The sequence below is a fragment of the Drosophila persimilis genome, unplaced genomic scaffold (genome assembly GCF_003286085.1).
Source record: "Drosophila persimilis strain 14011-0111.01,24,50 unplaced genomic scaffold, DperRS2 tig00001490-arrow-arrow-pilon, whole genome shotgun sequence".
NCBI classification, from domain to species: domain Eukaryota; kingdom Metazoa; phylum Arthropoda; class Insecta; order Diptera; family Drosophilidae; genus Drosophila; species Drosophila persimilis.
The window spans coordinates 5,078-27,919 of NW_020825505.1; the positions used below are offsets into that span (position 1 = coordinate 5,078).

At 39.3% G+C, this 22,842-nt stretch overlaps 4 non-coding genes and 1 pseudogene across 4 annotated transcripts; all 5 read left to right on the forward strand.

The window, feature by feature from the left end:
* Window positions 1-2,217: 2,217 nt before the first annotated feature.
* LOC6603797 lies at window positions 2,218-4,212 on the forward strand. The gene has a single exon (XR_048222.2). It is a non-coding gene; the product is annotated as a small subunit ribosomal RNA (ribosomal RNA).
* A 596-nt stretch (window positions 4,213-4,808) lies between these two features.
* Window positions 4,809-4,987, forward strand: LOC6603798. Its single transcript, XR_048223.1, has one exon. It is a non-coding gene; the product is annotated as a 5.8S ribosomal RNA (ribosomal RNA).
* A 415-nt stretch (window positions 4,988-5,402) lies between these two features.
* On the forward strand, window positions 5,403-14,815 carry LOC113566998 (annotated as a pseudogene).
* Window positions 14,816-17,215: 2,400 nt separating this feature from the next.
* On the forward strand, window positions 17,216-19,210 carry LOC113566994. Its single transcript, XR_003409293.1, has one exon. It is a non-coding gene; the product is annotated as a small subunit ribosomal RNA (ribosomal RNA).
* Window positions 19,211-19,806: 596 nt separating this feature from the next.
* Window positions 19,807-19,985, forward strand: LOC113567000. The gene has a single exon (XR_003409296.1). It is a non-coding gene; the product is annotated as a 5.8S ribosomal RNA (ribosomal RNA).
* Window positions 19,986-22,842: the final 2,857 nt, after the last annotated feature.

The following is a 22,842-nucleotide window of genomic DNA, read 5'->3' on the forward strand; positions in this document are numbered from 1 at the left end:
AGTTTGTTATACTTAATTACATATGAAATGATACTTATAAAAATTGTATTATGTAAACACACGAAACATAGTGTATATGCATATGTGCAAATGTGAATGTATATATGAAATAATATGAATGCAAAAAGCATGGAGTGATCGTATGTGGAACTTGGAAGTATTTCTAATATTGGAATTTAATGATATGTGATATGAATGCAAGAATTAAATACTTTGGTATATAAAATGTGATAATATTATATGTTATATTATAACATGAGCATGATTTGATTATGAATTAGGTTTTATATGGATATGGATATGGATATGGGAATGTTTCTCATATATAATATAACATTATAGCATAATCATAATGCGATTATAAATATAGAAAATATAAAAATGTATTTAATATAAATAGATATATTACGTGTATATGTGAAATTAAAGCAAAGATACCAGCTGATATGATATCTTTCATGTAAATGAATGATGAATGTAATGAAAAATAATTAATTTAATTTCATATGATATGGGGAACATACTAAGTCGGCAATGTCTGTTTATTTTATATGCGTATATATATTTTTCTTAATATATATGAATAATTTTGAAGTGATAGTATAATATTTTGTATTAAAATACGAAAAGAAACTATTTTTAAAAGGTACTCTCAAGTAAAAATACCTGATTTGCGGAAAGCGTGGCAGAAAACCTATATAGGGAGTGGTAGTCTCGTGCATGGTATATTTCATATGAAAATTTTATAATGAAAAATTATTAATTTATTTCATATGATATGGGGAATATACTTAGCCGGCAATGTCTGTGTATTTTATATGAATATATATATATTTCTTAGTATATATGAATAATTTTGAAGTGATAGTATTGTATTTTTTATTAAAATACGAAAAGAAACTATTGTTAAGAGGCACTCTCAAGTAAAAATACCCGATTTGCGGAAAGCGTGGCAGAAAACCTATATAGGGAGTGGTAGTCTCGTGCATGGTATATTTCATATGAAAATTTTATAATGAAAAATTATTAATTTATTTCATATGATATGGGGAATATACTTAGCCGGCAATGTCTGTGTGTTTTATATGAATATATATATATTTCTTAGTATATATGAATAATTTTGAAGTGATAGTATTGTATTTTTTATTAAAATACGAAAAGAAACTATTGTTAAGAGGCACTCTCAAGTAAAAATACCCGATTTGCGGAAAGCGTGGCATAAAACCTATATAGGGAGTGGTAGTCTCGTGCATGGTATATTTCATATGAAAATTTTATAATGAAAAATTATTAATTTATTTCATATGATATGGGGAATATACTTAGCCGGCAATGTCTGTGTATTTTATATGAATATATATATATTTCTTAATATATATGAATAATTTTGAAGTGATAGTATTGTATTTTTTATTAAAATACGAAAAGAAACTATTGTTAAGAGGCACTCTAAAGCAAAAATACCCGATTTGCGGAAAGCGTGGCAGAAAACCTATACATGATGGACAGTTGATGTCCATCGGTATTGTATACAATATTTGGTACAGTATTGTATATAATATTATTATATGTTGTCATTATACTCAAAGTAGTGTTTAATAGGAGATATTTGTTTTCAAATTGATCTTAATAAAGATAATATAGTGAAACTAACCAAGATATATACTATTTAGTATATATCATTTCTGTTTCGAATTATTATCGTGAATTTTTGGAAATGGTCTTATATGATTAAATATTGTATGAGTGCCATTTCAACAATGTACCAGCATATATAATCAAAGCGATTTATATGCAAATTCAAATATTGCCAAAATATATAAATTCCATTCCACATGAACTCATGTGTTTGGTTTTATTTAATGTATATCACAAAAAACGCATACGAAATTGGATAAATTTTAAATTTGTTGTTAAAATACATAGTTTAAACACAATTAATATTGGTTTAAGCCTATATACGTGTGATAATATATTAAGTGCAAATAAAAAGATATTTTTGAACGAAAAAAAAATGTATATAATAAAATATATATATTTGTATAGAGAAAAATGGCGAATGTGAATGCTATATAAAAATGGCCACAATCGTTTAACAAATTCTCATAAACTGTTGATAAAAAATATTTATTTATTTTTTTTTTTTATTCAAAAGTATTATTGAGTTGTCAAATATTTACATATGTGAGCGTATGCGCACGAAACGAAAACATTATTCTGGTTGATCCTGCCAGTAGTTATATGCTTGTCTCAAAGATTAAGCCATGCATGTCTAAGTACACACGAATTAAAAGTGAAACCGCAAAAGGCTCATTATATCAGTTATGGTTCCTTAGATCGTTAACAGTTACTTGGATAACTGTGGTAATTCTAGAGCTAATACATGCAATTAAAACACGGACCTTATGGGACGTGTGCTTTTATTAGGCTAAAACCAAGCGATCGTAAGATCGTTACATTGGTTGAACTCTAGATAACATGCAGATCGTATGGTCTTGTACCGACGACAGATCTTTCAAATGTCTGCCCTATCAACTTTTGATGGTAGTATCTAGGACTACCATGGTTGCAACGGGTAACGGGGAATCAGGGTTCGATTCCGGAGAGGGAGCCTGAGAAACGGCTACCACATCTAAGGAAGGCAGCAGGCGCGTAAATTACCCACTCCCAGCTCGGGGAGGTAGTGACGAAAAATAACAATACAGGACTCATATCCGAGGCCCTGTAATTGGAATGAGTACACTTTAAATCCTTTAACAAGGACCAATTGGAGGGCAAGTCTGGTGCCAGCAGCCGCGGTAATTCCAGCTCCAATAGCGTATATTAAAGTTGTTGCGGTTAAAACGTTCGTAGTTGAACTTGTGCTTCATACGGGTAGTACAACTTACAATTGTGGTTACTACTATACCTTTATGTATGTAAGCGTATTACCGGTGGAGTTCTTATATATAATTAAGTACTTGTATTTTTTTATATATTCCTCCTATTTAAAAACCTGCATTAGTGCTCTTCATCGAGTGTTATTGTGGGCCGGTACAATTACTTTGAACAAATTAGAGTGCTTAAAGCAGGCTTCAAATGCCTGAATATTCTGTGCATGGGATAATGAAATAAGACCTCTGTTCTGCTTTCATTGGTTTTCAGATCAAGAGGTAATGATTAATAGAAGCAGTTTGGGGGCATTAGTATTACGACGCGAGAGGTGAAATTCTTGGACCGTCGTAAGACTAACTTAAGCGAAAGCATTTGCCAAAGATGTTTTCATTAATCAAGAACGAAAGTTAGAGGTTCGAAGGCGATCAGATACCGCCCTAGTTCTAACCATAAACGATGCCAGCTAGCAATTGGGTGTAGCTACTTTTATGGCTCTCTCAGTCGCTTCCCGGGAAACCAAAGCTTTTGGGCTCCGGGGGAAGTATGGTTGCAAAGCTGAAACTTAAAGGAATTGACGGAAGGGCACCACCAGGAGTGGAGCCTGCGGCTTAATTTGACTCAACACGGGAAAACTTACCAGGTCCGAACATAAGTGTGTAAGACAGATTGATAGCTCTTTCTCGAATCTATGGGTGGTGGTGCATGGCCGTTCTTAGTTCGTGGAGTGATTTGTCTGGTTAATTCCGATAACGAACGAGACTCAAATATATTAAATAGATATCTTCAGGATTATGGTGTTGAAGCTTATATAGCCTTCATTCATGGTGGCAGTAAAATGTTTATTGTGTTTGAATGTGTTTATATAAGTGGAGCCGTACCTGTTGGTTTGTCCCATTATAAGGACACTAGCTTCTTAAATGGACAAATTGCGTCTAGCAATAATGAGATTGAGCAATAACAGGTCTGTGATGCCCTTAGATGTCCTGGGCTGCACGCGCGCTACAATGAAAGTATCAACGTGTATTTCCTAGACCGAGAGGTCCGGGTAAACCGCTGAACCACTTTCATGCTTGGGATTGTGAACTGAAACTGTTCACATGAACTTGGAATTCCCAGTAAGTGTGAGTCATTAACTCGCATTGATTACGTCCCTGCCCTTTGTACACACCGCCCGTCGCTACTACCGATTGAATTATTTAGTGAGGTCTCCGGACGTGATCACTGTGACGCCTTGCGTGTTACGGTTGTTTCGCAAAAGTTGACCGAACTTGATTATTTAGAGGAAGTAAAAGTCGTAACAAGGTTTCCGTAGGTGAACCTGCGGAAGGATCATTATTGTATGTTTCTACCGTTAACAAAAATATTTATATATTGCCAATTTACCAAACAAAATATGTTTTTATAAAATCATAATTGTAAAATAAAATATATTCAGTTGTATATATTATATGTTTATATTAATTATATTGCCAATATACTCATTTAGTAGTAGCTATACATATAACATTGTGTTCTATGTGTGTAGCAATTAATATATAAATACATATTGATGATATTATTACAATAATATTGATTTATAAAATCTGTGTGCATATGTACCATAGTATGCACGCGTTGCGAATATGTATTGTCCATCATAGCTATGGGCATACATTGGTTAATGCAACAGCCTAAAAAGTACAATGTTGTACCTGATTTCAGGTTAATACTTTTATATAAATTGATAATTATCAAACAAGCCAAAATACATATTATATTATTTAACAATATGGTAATATATCGCTTATATAAAACTAAGACATTTCGCAACATTCTTTTAGGATAAAACTAAAATTTATTGAAGGAATTGATATATGCCAGTAAAATGGTGTATTTTTAATTTCTTTCAATAAAGACATATCTGACAAATAAATGAATAAACAAATTTTAATCACTCTAAGCGGTGGATCACTCGGCTCATGGGTCGATGAAGAACGCAGCAAACTGTGCGTCATCGTGTGAACTGCAGGACACATGAACATCGACATTTTGAACGCATATCGCAGTCCATGCTGTTTGGTACTTTAATTAATTTTATAGTGCTGCTTGGACTACATATGGTTGAGGGTTGTAAGACTATGCTAAATAAGTTGTTTAAAAATTTTACGAAATTTTTAAGCATATTGTATATTATTGGATATATATATATATATATATTCATAATATTGATATTAAATGGAAACGCATTATCTCTCATTGTTGTATATATTTGTGTGAGAAGAACGAAGAAAAATATATATTTTTTTGTCCTTTTTGAATCAAATAATACTGAGGAATGTCTAGCATAAAAAAATAATTAAAGTTTTTTCATCTAGAATTGCCTCTTATTAATGTTTCGAAAGGAAATTTTGTTGTAAATATAAATATTTAATATTCTTCGTGATATTCGTTATAAAATACGAATATTATAATGATTTCATTATGAGAACGCTCTATATATAATAATATAGTGTAATTATCATTATAAATTTTAATATACGTATATACAACCTCAACTCATATGGGACTACCCCCTGAATTTAAGCATATTAATTAGGGGAGGAAAAGAAACTAACCAGGATTTTCTTAGTAGCGGCGAGCGAAAAGAAATCAGTTCAGCACTAAGTCACTTTGTCTATATGGCAAACGTGAGATGCAGTGTATGGAGCGTCAATATTCTAGTATGAGAAATTAACGATTTAAGTCCTTCTTAAATGAGGCCATTTACCCATAGAGGGTGCCAGGCCCGTATAACGTTAATGATTACTAGATGATGTTTCCAAAGAGTCGTGTTGCTTGATAGTGCAGCACTAAGTGGGTGGTAAACTCCATCTAAAACTAAATATAACCATGAGACCGATAGTAAACAAGTACCGTGAGGGAAAGTTGAAAAGAACTCTGAATAGAGAGTTAAACAGTACGTGAAACTGCTTAGAGGTTAAGCCCGATGAACCTGAATATCCGTTATGGAAAATTCATCATTAAAGTTGTAATATTTTAACAATATTATAATAATAGTGTGCATTTTTTCCATATAAGGACATTGTAATCTATTAGCATATAACAAATTTATCATAAAATATGACTTATAGTTTATTCAAATTATTATGCTTGCATTTTAACATAGAATAAATGTCATTAATTTGATAAAGTGTTGATAAATTAAAATTAATACAGTGCGTTAATTTTTCGAAATTATATAATGGCATAATTATCATTGATTTTTGTGTTTATTATATGCATTTGTATGATTAACAATGCGAAAGATTCAGGATACCTTCGGGACCCGTCTTGAAACACGGACCAAGGAGTCTAACATATGTGCAAGTTATTGGGAGATAAACCTAATAGCGTAATTAACTTGACTAATAATGGGATTAGTTTTTTAACTATTTATAGATAATTAACACAATCCCGGGGCGTTCTATATAGTTATGTATAATAATATTTATATTATTTATGCCTCTAACTGGAACGTACCTTGAGCATATATGCTGTGACCCGAAAGATGGTGAACTATACTTGATCAGGTTGAAGTCAGGGGAAACCCTGATGGAAGACCGAAACAGTTCTGACGTGCAAATCGATTGTCAGAATTGAGTATAGGGGCGAAAGACCAATCGAACCATCTAGTAGCTGGTTCCTTCCGAAGTTTCCCTCAGGATAGCTGGTGCATTTTAATGTTATATAAAATAATCTTATCTGGTAAAGCGAATGATTAGAGGCCTTAGGGTCGAAACGATCTTAACCTATTCTCAAACTTTAAATGGGTAAGAACCTTAACTTTCTTGATATGAAGTTTAAGGTTATGATATAATGTGCCCAGTGGGCCACTTTTGGTAAGCAGAACTGGCGCTGTGGGATGAACCAAACGTAATGTTACGGTGCCCAAATTAACAACTCATGCAGAAACCATGAAAGGCGTTGGTTGCTTAAAACAGCAGGACGGTGATCATGGAAGTCGAAATCCGCTAAGGAGTGTGTAACAACTCACCTGCCGAAGCAACTAGCCCTTAAAATGGATGGCGCTTAAGTTGTATACCTATACATTACCGCTAAAGTAGATGATTTATATTACTTGTGATATAAATTTTGAAACTTTAGTGAGTAGGAAGGTACAATGGTATGCGTAGAAGTGTTTGGCGTAAGCCTTCATGGAGCTGCCATTGGCACAGATCTTGGTGGTAGTAGCAAATAATCGAATGAGACCTTGGAGGACTGAAGTGGAGAAGGGTTTCGTGTGAACAGTGGTTGATCACGAGTTAGTCGGTCCTAAGTTCAAGGCGAAAGCCGAAAATTTTCAAGTAAAAAATCAGTGAGTAATATTGTCAAATCTTTTATGATTTTTAAATACTTGAATAATTTTGAACGAAAGGGAATACGGTTCCAATTCCGTAACCTGTTGAGTATCCGTTTGTTATTAAATATGGGCCTCGTGCTCATCCTGGCAACAGGAACGACCATAAAGAAGCCGTCGAGAGATATCGGAAGAGTTTTCTTTTCTGTTTTATAGCCGTACTACCATGGAAGTCTTTCGCAGAGAGATATGGTAGATGGGCTAGAAGAGCATGACATATACTGTTGTGTCGATATTTTCTCCTCGGACCTTGAAAATTTATGGTGGGGACACGCAAACTTCTCAACAGGCCGTACCAATATCCGCAGCTGGTCTCCAAGGTGAAGAGTCTCTAGTCGATAGAATAATGTAGGTAAGGGAAGTCGGCAAATTAGATCCGTAACTTCGGGATAAGGATTGGCTCTGAAGATTGAGATAGTCGGGCTTGATTGGGAAACAATAACATGGTTTATGTGCTCGTTCTGGGTAAATAGAGTTTCTATCATTTATGGTAGTTACTTGTTCCCCGGATAGTTTAGTTACGTAGCCAATTGTGGAACTTTCTTGCTAAAATTTTTAAGAATACTAATTGGGTTAAACCAGTTAGTTCTTATTAATTATAACGATTATCAATTAACAATCAATTCAGAACTGGCACGGACTTGGGGAATCCGACTGTCTAATTAAAACAAAGCATTGTGATGGCCCTAGCGGGTGTTGACACAATGTGATTTCTGCCCAGTGCTCTGAATGTCAAAGTGAAGAAATTCAAGTAAGCGCGGGTCAACGGCGGGAGTAACTATGACTCTCTTAAGGTAGCCAAATGCCTCGTCATCTAATTAGTGACGCGCATGAATGGATTAACGAGATTCCTACTGTCCCTATCTACTCAGTTGCTTTTTGACTGCCATTCGAAGCAGACGTGTTTTTCAAGCGGTCCGCTATACCGTCGTTCGAATAAAGTAAAAAGTGATTTTTCCAAGTGGAAAATATATCAAAATTGCCGCGAGATCACGCGCTGTTCGTGAGTGAAATCGGGTGTTAATTTGGTGAAAGAACAAAGCAGATATTTGCAAATTAATATTTGCAAAATAAACGCTAAAAACAACCACGTGCGGAACCCTAGTTCGTAAACAAGTGCGAATAGTTCGACAACAAGTCGGAATAGTTCGACAGCACGTTCGAGTTCGAAGCTTTGGTTCGAAGCTTTGGCTCGAGTTCGAAGCGTTCGGTTCGTGTCTCCGCTGAGACGTTGGTTCGAGTCTCCACTAAGTGCCGATTAGTTGAGTCACGCCAATAGAGGTAGCCACAACCCGCCGGGCTATGGAAATAGAGACGGAGGCCGACGCCAGCGACACTAGCGTGGCTAGTGTAGGGGCGAGCTCGTCGTCGAGCGTTCCCGCCCGCAGGCGGGGTCGGCCGAAGTCCTCAGCCGCCAAACAGGGAGCCAAAAAGATCGGGCTTGGGATTGGGCTAGCTGGAGAGCGGCCGATCCCAGCCGAGAGATCGCCGCCAACGTCGCTCCCCTTTGAGCAGGCTCCATCCACCTCTGCCGCTGCCGCTGCCACCACCGCTGCCAGTACTTCTGCCGCCGCTGCCGCCACCGCTGCCGCCACCGCTGCCGCCACCGCTGCCACCACCGCTGCCACCACCGCTGCCACATGCCCGGCAACTGACATTGTCGCGGCAGGCTACTCGGCCATCATCGCAGAAATGTCTGCGATAAGGATGGCGGTGAGCAAGGCTGTACTTAAGGGGCTGATGCCGCCCGAGGCCTCAATGGAAATCCTCGTCGCGACCAACCGGTACGACGAGTTGGTCATGGCCCTGGCTGGGGAAAAGGTGCGCCTGGAGGAGAGGGCAAGGATGCCGCCTCCACCGAGACCCGCTGCTGCTGCCCACATCGGGCACCACTGCCGTCACAACCGCTGCGTATGCGACAGCCTTCCCAGGCCTGCCCGCACCGAGCGCCGTCGCTGCACCGATCCCAAAGCCTAGGGATACCTGGTCTGCTCTAATAAAGAGCAAAAACCCGGAGGAGACCAGCAAGGAGCTTGTGGAGCGTGTTAAGAAGACCGTGGTGCCGACTCTTGGAGTCCGCGTCCACGAGGTTCGCGAGCTGAAGAGCGGAGGAGCGATTATTCGCACCCCTTCAGTGAGCGAACTGAGGAAGGTAGTGGCCAGCAGCAAATTCACCGAAGCGGGACTGGAGGTCAAGAAGAGGCCGGAGACCAAGCCTCAGGTCGTGGTGTACGACGTGGACACGTCCATAACACCGGAAGAGTTCATGGAGGAGCTCTTCACAAAGAACCTGGAGGAGACCATGACTGCCGCGGAGTTCAAAAAGTCGGTTCACCTGGGCAGTAAACCCTGGTCGGTCACCGACGGCGCCACGATCAACGTGACGCTAGAGGTCGACGCAAAGGCACAGGAGGCGTTGCGCGAATGCGTATACATTAAGTGGTTTAGATGCCGCTGCCGCTCCTTGGTCAGAACATACGCCTGCCACAGATGTGCAGGCTTCGACCACAAGGTGTCGCAATGTCGCCTAAAGGAGAACGTGTGCCACCGGTGTGGACAGAACGGCCACAACGTTGCACGGTGTCCCAACCCCGTGGACTGCCGCAACTGCCGCTTCAAGGGGTACCCTGCAGCACATTCCATGCTGTCAGCGGCGTGCCCGATCTACGGAGCGGTACTGGCGAGGGTGCAAGCTAGACATTAATGTTTAGCTTCATCCAAGCTAATTGTGGCCGTGGCCGAGCGGCTGTGATGGAACTCGGAGCCATCATGCGCAGCTCTGGCCGTCAGTTCGCACTGGTCCAGGAGCCGTACGTCGATGGAGCAGGGCGGATTACCGGCCTTCCTTCTGGAATGCGAGTTTTCCAGGACCGCCGAGGAAAAGCTGCTATCATCGTCGACGAACCGGACGCCATCTGCATGCCAATGGAGACCCTTACCACGGATTTTGGAGTATGCGTCAGAGTTACGGGAAGATTCGGCTCAATCTTCCTATGCTCCGTGTACTGCCAATTCGACACCGACTTGGCGCCGTACCTCAGGTACTTAGATGCGGTGCTGCTGCTGGGCAGCCGCACTCCTGTCATCTTTGGGCTCGACGCGAACGCAGTATCCCCAGCGTGGTTTAGCAAGCTCTCCGAACACAATCGGGGGCAAGCTAACTATGCACGGGGTGAGCTGCTGTCTGAGTGGATAACCGAGATGAGAGCCGGCGTGCTCAATGAAGCCAGTCGGGTGTTTACATTCGATAACCGTAGAGGCCAAAGCGATATCGATGTGACAATCGTCAACCAAGCTGCGACTATGTGGGCCACATACGATTGGGAAGTGAAGGAATGGGACACCAGCGATCACAACATGATCCATGTTGTGGTGACGACTGACCCGAACGACACAGTTGAGCCCATTGCTCCTGTGCCGTCATGGAAGCTTTCCAATGCGCGCTGGCGATTGTTCGAGGAGGAAGTGGTAAGGGAGATTGCCGAATTACCGGAAGACATCGCCGAATCGCCGTTGGACAACCAAGTGTCTGCACTGCGCTCTGTAGTGCACAGTGTGTGCGACAGAGTGCTGGGACGCAGCACACCGAGAGCCGCGAGAAAAGTAGTTTGGTGGACTGCCGAACTACACTCCAAACGCCGAGAGGTCAGGAGACTGAGGCGAAGGCTCCAGGACGCTCGTCGGCATGAGACCGACGCAGCAGAGGAACTTGTGCTCGCGTTGAGGATCTCCTCAGCGCAGTACAAGAAGCTCATCCTGAGATCGAAGGAAGACAACTGGCGACGCTTCGTGGGAGAGAACAGAGATGATCCATGGGGGCACGTCTACAGGATTTGCCGAGGCCGCAAAAAGAGCACGGAGATTGGATGCCTTCGAACGGATGGTAGGCTGGTCGCAACATGGCGCGACTGTGCGGGTGTGCTCCTTCGCAACTTCTTTCCTGTTGCGGAGACGAATGCACACATTGCCATCCCGATCGAGGCTCCACCGGCCCTCGAAGCTTTCGAGGTTGATGCATGCGTCGCCAGGTTGAAGAGCAGACGCTCTCCCGGCATGGACGGCATCACAGGTGCCATTTGCAAGGCATTGTGGCGTGCCATCCCTCAGCACATGACAGCGATGTATTCCCGCTGCCTGGAGACAGGGTATTTCCCAACGGAATGGAAGCATCCCAGGGTGGTTCCACTCCTGAAGGGACCCGATAAGGACCGGACCGATCCTACCTCATATCGGGGTATCTGTCTGTTGCCAGTGCTGGGCAAAGTGCTTGAGGGCATCATGGTGAATCGTCTGAAGGACACCATTCCGGATGGCTGCAGATGGCAATTTGGCTTTCGCCAAGGACGTTGTGTGGAGGATGCTTGGAAACACGTCGTGAGTACTGTTTCGGCCAGCCGGTCGAAATACGTGCTCGGAGTCTTCGTGGATTTCAAGGGAGCCTTCGACAACGTTGAGTGGAATGCTGCACTACGCCGCCTCCTTGAGCTGGGATGCCGAGAAGCAAGCTTGTGGCGAAGTTTCTTCTCCGGCCGGAGTGCGAGCATCGTCAGTAGGCATGGAGTAGCCACTGTTCCGGTGACAAGAGGTTGCCCGCAGGGGTCCATAAGTGGTCCATTTATATGGAACATCTTAATGGACGTGTTGCTCCAGCGCTTAGAGCCCCTTGGTGCGCTCAGCGCGTATGCTGACGACTTGCTCCTCCTCATCGAAGGGAATGCCCGATCAGAGCTCGAACAAAAAGGAGGTGAGTTAATGTCCATCGTAGGCGCTTGGGGAGTTGAAGTCGGCGTTGCCGTTTCAACTAGCAAGACGGCGATCATGCTGCTCAAAGGCATACTTAGACGGCCGCCAGTGGTACGGCTTGCTGGAGCAAACCTGCCATATAAGTGCAAGTATCGGTACCTAGGCATCACGGTCGGCGAGCGGTTGAGTTTTCTCCCGCACATCACGGGCTTGCGTGATAAGCTGACCGGAGTCGTAGGGGCATTGTCGCGCGTACTGCGGGTCGACTGGGGACTCAGTCCCCGCGCAAAGCGGACAATATATGCCGGACTCATGGTGCCCTGTGCACTATTTGGTGCCTCGGTTTGGTCTGTCGTGACGACGACGCAAGTGGTTGCCAGGAGGCATCTGCTTGCGTGCCAAAGGATCGTCCTGATTGGATGCCTACCGGTATGCCGAACAGTGTCCACCATGGCGCTGCAAGTACTAGCTGGAGCCCCCCCGTTTGATCTGGTTGCCAGACGCCTGGCAATCAGCTTCAAACTAAAGCGTGACTACCCGCTGGAGGAGAGCGATTGGCTGTACGGCGAAGATTTGGCAAATCTTAGCTGGAAGCAGAAGATGGCGCGACTAGACGAAGACCTGTTGTGCGAGTGGCAACGCAGATGGGATGATGGTGACTCCCCAGGACGGGTGACGCACCGCTTCATCCCGAACGCAGGCTTCGTCTACAGCGAACGAAGGTTTGGCTTCACGCTGCGCGCTGGGTTCCTGCTGACGGGCCACGGATCGCTCAATGCATTTCTGCATGGAAGAAGCCTTAGCGACACGCCAGCATGTCTATGCGGCGCAGAACGCGAGGATTGGCAGCACTTCCTATGTGCTTGTCCACTCTATACAGACTTGCGAGACCTCGATGGACTTGGAGTGCAGTACACGGATGGCGACTGGACCTTCTCCGATGTGACGGCTTCTCAGGAGAGAATGCGGACTCTCGACAGGTTCGCCGGACTGGCGTTCTCCAGGCGACAACAGCTGCTGAATGCGCAAGCGGCGCACGGGCTGGGTGGATTCCCTATCCAGGCCGGTCGGGGCTAAAAGGGAGGATCGAGCTGAGTCCTTAAGATCGGTACCACGGGTTGTGCAGTTCCAAGGCTGCACATTGAGGTCGGCCCCCTAGTGGGAGTATCGTGGTGGCTGTGGTTGATACCCAAACGTTACGCGGGGAGAGCCGCTAGGCTCCTCGTGGAGTTGCGCTCTCAACCGGGTGCCGAGACCCATAGATCGGAAGACGTGTTAGATACACCTCGCCCCTCACCAAGGGGGATTGTATGCCCGACCAGGATACTTTCAATTGGTACCAGAAGAGTCGCTATGTACATAGCTATAGCTTCTTTTTAGGGGCGCTAACTGGCGCATTGTACCAGGTTCCTGCGTATGTAGCGGTGGTGCGTGATGGCGTGATATATGTAAATATATCGCACTAATCGAGGCTAAGCTGCAAATAAACATTAGACGCCGTGGTTGAAATCCCTCCCTGAGGAACCGCCACGTAAAATAAAGCTGAGAGATCAGATTCATTCTGTCCCTATCTACTATCTAGCGAAACCACAGCCAAGGGAACGGGCTTGGAATAATTAGCGGGGAAAGAAGACCCTTTTGAGCTTGACTCTAATCTGGCAGTGTAAGGAGACATAAGAGGTGTAGCATAAGTGGGAGATATTAGATTTCGGTTTGGTATCGACAATGAAATACCACTACTCTTATTGTTTCCTTACTTACTTGATTAAATGGAACGTGTATCATTTCCTAGCCATTATACGGATATATTTATTATATCTTATGGTATTGGGTTTTGATGCAAGCTTCTTGATCAAAGTATCACGAGTTTGTTATATAATCGCAAACAAATTCTTTAATGAGAAAATGCATTTATGTATTTTCAATTTGAAAATTTGGTATAACTCCAATTACTCAGGTATGATCCAATTCAAGGACATTGCCAGGTAGGGAGTTTGACTGGGGCGGTACATCTCTCAAATAATAACGGAGGTGTCCCAAGGCCAGCTCAGTGCGGACAGAAACCACACATAGAGCAAAAGGGCAAATGCTGACTTGATCTCGGTGTTCAGTACACACAGGGACAGCAAAAGCTCGGCCTATCGATCCTTTTGGTTTAAAGAGTTTTTAACAAGAGGTGTCAGAAAAGTTACCATAGGGATAACTGGCTTGTGGCGGCCAAGCGTTCATAGCGACGTCGCTTTTTGATCCTTCGATGTCGGCTCTTCCTATCATTGTGAAGCAAAATTCACCAAGCGTTGGATTGTTCACCCATGCAAGGGAACGTGAGCTGGGTTTAGACCGTCGTGAGACAGGTTAGTTTTACCCTACTAATGACAAAACGTTGTTGCGACAGCATTCCTGCGTAGTACGAGAGGAACCGCAGGTACGGACCAATGGCACAATACTTGTTCGAGCGAACAGTGGTATGACGCTACGTCCGTTGGATTATGCCTGAACGCCTCTAAGGTCGTATCCGTGCTGGACTGCAATGATAAATAAGGGGCAATTTGCATTGTATGGCTTCTAAACCATTAAAAGTTTATAATTTATTTTATAAACGACAATGGATGTGATGCCAATGTAATTTGTAACATAGTAAATTGGGAGGATCATCGATCACCTGATGCCGCGCTAGTTGCATATAAAAACATTATTTAATACAATGACAAAGCCTAGAATCAATTGTAAACGACTTTTGTAACAGGCAAGGTGTTGTAAGTGGTTGAGCAGCTGCCATACTGCGATCCACTGAAGCTTATCCTTTGCTTGATGATTCGATATATATAAATTTATTCTTTATATATGAAAATTATTTTTATATATTTATATGAATATATACCTATAAATGGTAATATATATATATATATATATTAAAAAGAATATATTTTATATAAATATGGATAAATTATTTATCCTATATAAATTACGTTGGCTTGAATATGAATATAATGTTATATTATAAGTTTGTTATACTTAATTACATATGAAATGATACTTATAAAAATTGTATTATGTAAACACACGAAACATAGTGTATATGCATATGTGCAAATGTGAATGTATATATGAAATAATATGAATGCAAAAAGCATGGAGTGATCGTATGTGGAACTTGGAAGTATTTCTAATATTGGAATTTAATGATATGTGATATGAATGCAAGAATTAAATACTTTGGTATATAAAATGTGATAATATTATATGTTATATTATAACATGAGCATGATTTGATTATGAATTAGGTTTTATATGGATATGGATATGGATATGGGAATGTTTCTCATATATAATATAACATTATAGCATAATCATAATGCGATTATAAATATAGAAAATATAAAAATGTATTTAATATAAATAGATATATTACGTGTATATGTGAAATTAAAGCAAAGATACCAGCTGATATGATATCTTTCATGTAAATGAATGATGAATGTAATGAAAAATAATTAATTTAATTTCATATGATATGGGGAACATACTAAGTCGGCAATGTCTGTTTATTTTATATGCGTATATATATTTTTCTTAATATATATGAATAATTTTGAAGTGATAGTATAATATTTTGTATTAAAATACGAAAAGAAACTATTTTTAAAAGGTACTCTCAAGTAAAAATACCTGATTTGCGGAAAGCGTGGCAGAAAACCTATATAGGGAGTGGTAGTCTCGTGCATGGTATATTTCATATGAAAATTTTATAATGAAAAATTATTAATTTATTTCATATGATATGGGGAATATACTTAGCCGGCAATGTCTGTGTATTTTATATGAATATATATATATTTCTTAGTATATATGAATAATTTTGAAGTGATAGTATTGTATTTTTTATTAAAATACGAAAAGAAACTATTGTTAAGAGGCACTCTCAAGTAAAAATACCCGATTTGCGGAAAGCGTGGCAGAAAACCTATATAGGGAGTGGTAGTCTCGTGCATGGTATATTTCATATGAAAATTTTATAATGAAAAATTATTAATTTATTTCATATGATATGGGGAATATACTTAGCCGGCAATGTCTGTGTGTTTTATATGAATATATATATATTTCTTAGTATATATGAATAATTTTGAAGTGATAGTATTGTATTTTTTATTAAAATACGAAAAGAAACTATTGTTAAGAGGCACTCTCAAGTAAAAATACCCGATTTGCGGAAAGCGTGGCATAAAACCTATATAGGGAGTGGTAGTCTCGTGCATGGTATATTTCATATGAAAATTTTATAATGAAAAATTATTAATTTATTTCATATGATATGGGGAATATACTTAGCCGGCAATGTCTGTGTATTTTATATGAATATATATATATTTCTTAATATATATGAATAATTTTGAAGTGATAGTATTGTATTTTTTATTAAAATACGAAAAGAAACTATTGTTAAGAGGCACTCTAAAGCAAAAATACCCGATTTGCGGAAAGCGTGGCAGAAAACCTATACATGATGGACAGTTGATGTCCATCGGTATTGTATACAATATTTGGTACAGTATTGTATATAATATTATTATATGTTGTCATTATACTCAAAGTAGTGTTTAATAGGAGATATTTGTTTTCAAATTGATCTTAATAAAGATAATATAGTGAAACTAACCAAGATATATACTATTTAGTATATATCATTTCTGTTTCGAATTATTATCGTGAATTTTTGGAAATGGTCTTATATGATTAAATATTGTATGAGTGCCATTTCAACAATGTACCAGCATATATAATCAAAGCGATTTATATGCAAATTCAAATATTGCCAAAATATATAAATTCCATTCCACATGAACTCATGTGTTTGGTTTTATTTAATGTATATCACAAAAAACGCATACGAAATTGGATAAATTTTAAATTTGTTGTTAAAATACATAGTTTAAACACAATTAATATTGGTTTAAGCCTATATACGTGTGATAATATATTAAGTGCAAATAAAAAGATATTTTTGAACGAAAAAAAAATGTATATAATAAAATATATATATTTGTATAGAGAAAAATGGCGAATGTGAATGCTATATAAAAATGGCCACAATCGTTTAACAAATTCTCATAAACTGTTGATAAAAAATATTTATTTATTTTTTTTTTTTATTCAAAAGTATTATTGAGTTGTCAAATATTTACATATGTGAGCGTATGCGCACGAAACGAAAACATTATTCTGGTTGATCCTGCCAGTAGTTATATGCTTGTCTCAAAGATTAAGCCATGCATGTCTAAGTACACACGAATTAAAAGTGAAACCGCAAAAGGCTCATTATATCAGTTATGGTTCCTTAGATCGTTAACAGTTACTTGGATAACTGTGGTAATTCTAGAGCTAATACATGCAATTAAAACACGGACCTTATGGGACGTGTGCTTTTATTAGGCTAAAACCAAGCGATCGTAAGATCGTTACATTGGTTGAACTCTAGATAACATGCAGATCGTATGGTCTTGTACCGACGACAGATCTTTCAAATGTCTGCCCTATCAACTTTTGATGGTAGTATCTAGGACTACCATGGTTGCAACGGGTAACGGGGAATCAGGGTTCGATTCCGGAGAGGGAGCCTGAGAAACGGCTACCACATCTAAGGAAGGCAGCAGGCGCGTAAATTACCCACTCCCAGCTCGGGGAGGTAGTGACGAAAAATAACAATACAGGACTCATATCCGAGGCCCTGTAATTGGAATGAGTACACTTTAAATCCTTTAACAAGGACCAATTGGAGGGCAAGTCTGGTGCCAGCAGCCGCGGTAATTCCAGCTCCAATAGCGTATATTAAAGTTGTTGCGGTTAAAACGTTCGTAGTTGAACTTGTGCTTCATACGGGTAGTACAACTTACAATTGTGGTTACTACTATACCTTTATGTATGTAAGCGTATTACCGGTGGAGTTCTTATATATAATTAAGTACTTGTATTTTTTTATATATTCCTCCTATTTAAAAACCTGCATTAGTGCTCTTCATCGAGTGTTATTGTGGGCCGGTACAATTACTTTGAACAAATTAGAGTGCTTAAAGCAGGCTTCAAATGCCTGAATATTCTGTGCATGGGATAATGAAATAAGACCTCTGTTCTGCTTTCATTGGTTTTCAGATCAAGAGGTAATGATTAATAGAAGCAGTTTGGGGGCATTAGTATTACGACGCGAGAGGTGAAATTCTTGGACCGTCGTAAGACTAACTTAAGCGAAAGCATTTGCCAAAGATGTTTTCATTAATCAAGAACGAAAGTTAGAGGTTCGAAGGCGATCAGATACCGCCCTAGTTCTAACCATAAACGATGCCAGCTAGCAATTGGGTGTAGCTACTTTTATGGCTCTCTCAGTCGCTTCCCGGGAAACCAAAGCTTTTGGGCTCCGGGGGAAGTATGGTTGCAAAGCTGAAACTTAAAGGAATTGACGGAAGGGCACCACCAGGAGTGGAGCCTGCGGCTTAATTTGACTCAACACGGGAAAACTTACCAGGTCCGAACATAAGTGTGTAAGACAGATTGATAGCTCTTTCTCGAATCTATGGGTGGTGGTGCATGGCCGTTCTTAGTTCGTGGAGTGATTTGTCTGGTTAATTCCGATAACGAACGAGACTCAAATATATTAAATAGATATCTTCAGGATTATGGTGTTGAAGCTTATATAGCCTTCATTCATGGTGGCAGTAAAATGTTTATTGTGTTTGAATGTGTTTATATAAGTGGAGCCGTACCTGTTGGTTTGTCCCATTATAAGGACACTAGCTTCTTAAATGGACAAATTGCGTCTAGCAATAATGAGATTGAGCAATAACAGGTCTGTGATGCCCTTAGATGTCCTGGGCTGCACGCGCGCTACAATGAAAGTATCAACGTGTATTTCCTAGACCGAGAGGTCCGGGTAAACCGCTGAACCACTTTCATGCTTGGGATTGTGAACTGAAACTGTTCACATGAACTTGGAATTCCCAGTAAGTGTGAGTCATTAACTCGCATTGATTACGTCCCTGCCCTTTGTACACACCGCCCGTCGCTACTACCGATTGAATTATTTAGTGAGGTCTCCGGACGTGATCACTGTGACGCCTTGCGTGTTACGGTTGTTTCGCAAAAGTTGACCGAACTTGATTATTTAGAGGAAGTAAAAGTCGTAACAAGGTTTCCGTAGGTGAACCTGCGGAAGGATCATTATTGTATGTTTCTACCGTTAACAAAAATATTTATATATTGCCAATTTACCAAACAAAATATGTTTTTATAAAATCATAATTGTAAAATAAAATATATTCAGTTGTATATATTATATGTTTATATTAATTATATTGCCAATATACTCATTTAGTAGTAGCTATACATATAACATTGTGTTCTATGTGTGTAGCAATTAATATATAAATACATATTGATGATATTATTACAATAATATTGATTTATAAAATCTGTGTGCATATGTACCATAGTATGCACGCGTTGCGAATATGTATTGTCCATCATAGCTATGGGCATACATTGGTTAATGCAACAGCCTAAAAAGTACAATGTTGTACCTGATTTCAGGTTAATACTTTTATATAAATTGATAATTATCAAACAAGCCAAAATACATATTATATTATTTAACAATATGGTAATATATCGCTTATATAAAACTAAGACATTTCGCAACATTCTTTTAGGATAAAACTAAAATTTATTGAAGGAATTGATATATGCCAGTAAAATGGTGTATTTTTAATTTCTTTCAATAAAGACATATCTGACAAATAAATGAATAAACAAATTTTAATCACTCTAAGCGGTGGATCACTCGGCTCATGGGTCGATGAAGAACGCAGCAAACTGTGCGTCATCGTGTGAACTGCAGGACACATGAACATCGACATTTTGAACGCATATCGCAGTCCATGCTGTTTGGTACTTTAATTAATTTTATAGTGCTGCTTGGACTACATATGGTTGAGGGTTGTAAGACTATGCTAAATAAGTTGTTTAAAAATTTTACGAAATTTTTAAGCATATTGTATATTATTGGATATATATATATATATATTCATAATATTGATATTAAATGGAAACGCATTATCTCTCATTGTTGTATATATTTGTGTGAGAAGAACGAAGAAAAATATATATTTTTTTGTCCTTTTTGAATCAAATAATACTGAGGAATGTCTAGCATAAAAAAATAATTAAAGTTTTTTCATCTAGAATTGCCTCTTATTAATGTTTCGAAAGGAAATTTTGTTGTAAATATAAATATTTAATATTCTTCGTGATATTCGTTATAAAATACGAATATTATAATGATTTCATTATGAGAACGCTCTATATATAATAATATAGTGTAATTATCATTATAAATTTTAATATACGTATATACAACCTCAACTCATATGGGACTACCCCCTGAATTTAAGCATATTAATTAGGGGAGGAAAAGAAACTAACCAGGATTTTCTTAGTAGCGGCGAGCGAAAAGAAATCAGTTCAGCACTAAGTCACTTTGTCTATATGGCAAACGTGAGATGCAGTGTATGGAGCGTCAATATTCTAGTATGAGAAATTAACGATTTAAGTCCTTCTTAAATGAGGCCATTTACCCATAGAGGGTGCCAGGCCCGTATAACGTTAATGATTACTAGATGATGTTTCCAAAGAGTCGTGTTGCTTGATAGTGCAGCACTAAGTGGGTGGTAAACTCCATCTAAAACTAAATATAACCATGAGACCGATAGTAAACAAGTACCGTGAGGGAAAGTTGAAAAGAACTCTGAATAGAGAGTTAAACAGTACGTGAAACTGCTTAGAGGTTAAGCCCGATGAACCTGAATATCCGTTATGGAAAATTCATCATTAAAGTTGTAATATTTTAACAATATTATAATAATAGTGTGCATTTTTTCCATATAAGGACATTGTAATCTATTAGCATATAACAAATTTATCATAAAATATGACTTATAGTTTATTCAAATTATTATGCTTGCATTTTAACATAGAATAAATGTCATTAATTTGATAAAGTGTTGATAAATTAAAATTAATACAGTGCGTTAATTTTTCGAAATTATATAATGGCATAATTATCATTGATTTTTGTGTTTATTATATGCATTTGTATGATTAACAATGCGAAAGATTCAGGATACCTTCGGGACCCGTCTTGAAACACGGACCAAGGAGTCTAACATATGTGCAAGTTATTGGGAGATAAACCTAATAGCGTAATTAACTTGACTAATAATGGGATTAGTTTTTTAACTATTTATAGATAATTAACACAATCCCGGGGCGTTCTATATAGTTATGTATAATAATATTTATATTATTTATGCCTCTAACTGGAACGTACCTTGAGCATATATGCTGTGACCCGAAAGATGGTGAACTATACTTGATCAGGTTGAAGTCAGGGGAAACCCTGATGGAAGACCGAAACAGTTCTGACGTGCAAATCGATTGTCAGAATTGAGTATAGGGGCGAAAGACCAATCGAACCATCTAGTAGCTGGTTCCTTCCGAAGTTTCCCTCAGGATAGCTGGTGCATTTTAATGTTATATAAAATAATCTTATCTGGTAAAGCGAATGATTAGAGGCCTTAGGGTCGAAACGATCTTAACCTATTCTCAAACTTTAAATGGGTAAGAACCTTAACTTTCTTGATATGAAGTTTAAGGTTATGATATAATGTGCCCAGTGGGCCACTTTTGGTAAGCAGAACTGGCGCTGTGGGATGAACCAAACGTAATGTTACGGTGCCCAAATTAACAACTCATGCAGAAACCATGAAAGGCGTTGGTTGCTTAAAACAGCAGGACGGTGATCATGGAAGTCGAAATCCGCTAAGGAGTGTGTAACAACTCACCTGCCGAAGCAACTAGCCCTTAAAATGGATGGCGCTTAAGTTGTATACCTATACATTACCGCTAAAGTAGATGATTTATATTACTTGTGATATAAATTTTGAAACTTTAGTGAGTAGGAAGGTACAATGGTATGCGTAGAAGTGTTTGGCGTAAGCCTTCATGGAGCTGCCATTGGCACAGATCTTGGTGGTAGTAGCAAATAATCGAATGAGACCTTGGAGGACTGAAGTGGAGAAGGGTTTCGTGTGAACAGTGGTTGATCACGAGTTAGTCGGTCCTAAGTTCAAGGCGAAAGCCGAAAATTTTCAAGTAAAAAATCAGTGAGTAATATTGTCAAATCTTTTATGATTTTTAAATACTTGAATAATTTTGAACGAAAGGGAATACGGTTCCAATTCCGTAACCTGTTGAGTATCCGTTTGTTATTAAATATGGGCCTCGTGCTCATCCTGGCAACAGGAACGACCATAAAGAAGCCGTCGAGAGATATCGGAAGAGTTTTCTTTTCTGTTTTATAGCCGTACTACCATGGAAGTCTTTCGCAGAGAGATATGGTAGATGGGCTAGAAGAGCATGACATATACTGTTGTGTCGATATTTTCTCCTCGGACCTTGAAAATTTATGGTGGGGACACGCAAACTTCTCAACAGGCCGTACCAATATCCGCAGCTGGTCTCCAAGGTGAAGAGTCTCTAGTCGATAGAATAATGTAGGTAAGGGAAGTCGGCAAATTAGATCCGTAACTTCGGGATAAGGATTGGCTCTGAAGATTGAGATAGTCGGGCTTGATTGGGAAACAATAACATGGTTTATGTGCTCGTTCTGGGTAAATAGAGTTTCTATCATTTATGGTAGTTACTTGTTCCCCGGATAGTTTAGTTACGTAGCCAATTGTGGAACTTTCTTGCTAAAATTTTTAAGAATACTAATTGGGTTAAACCAGTTAGTTCTTATT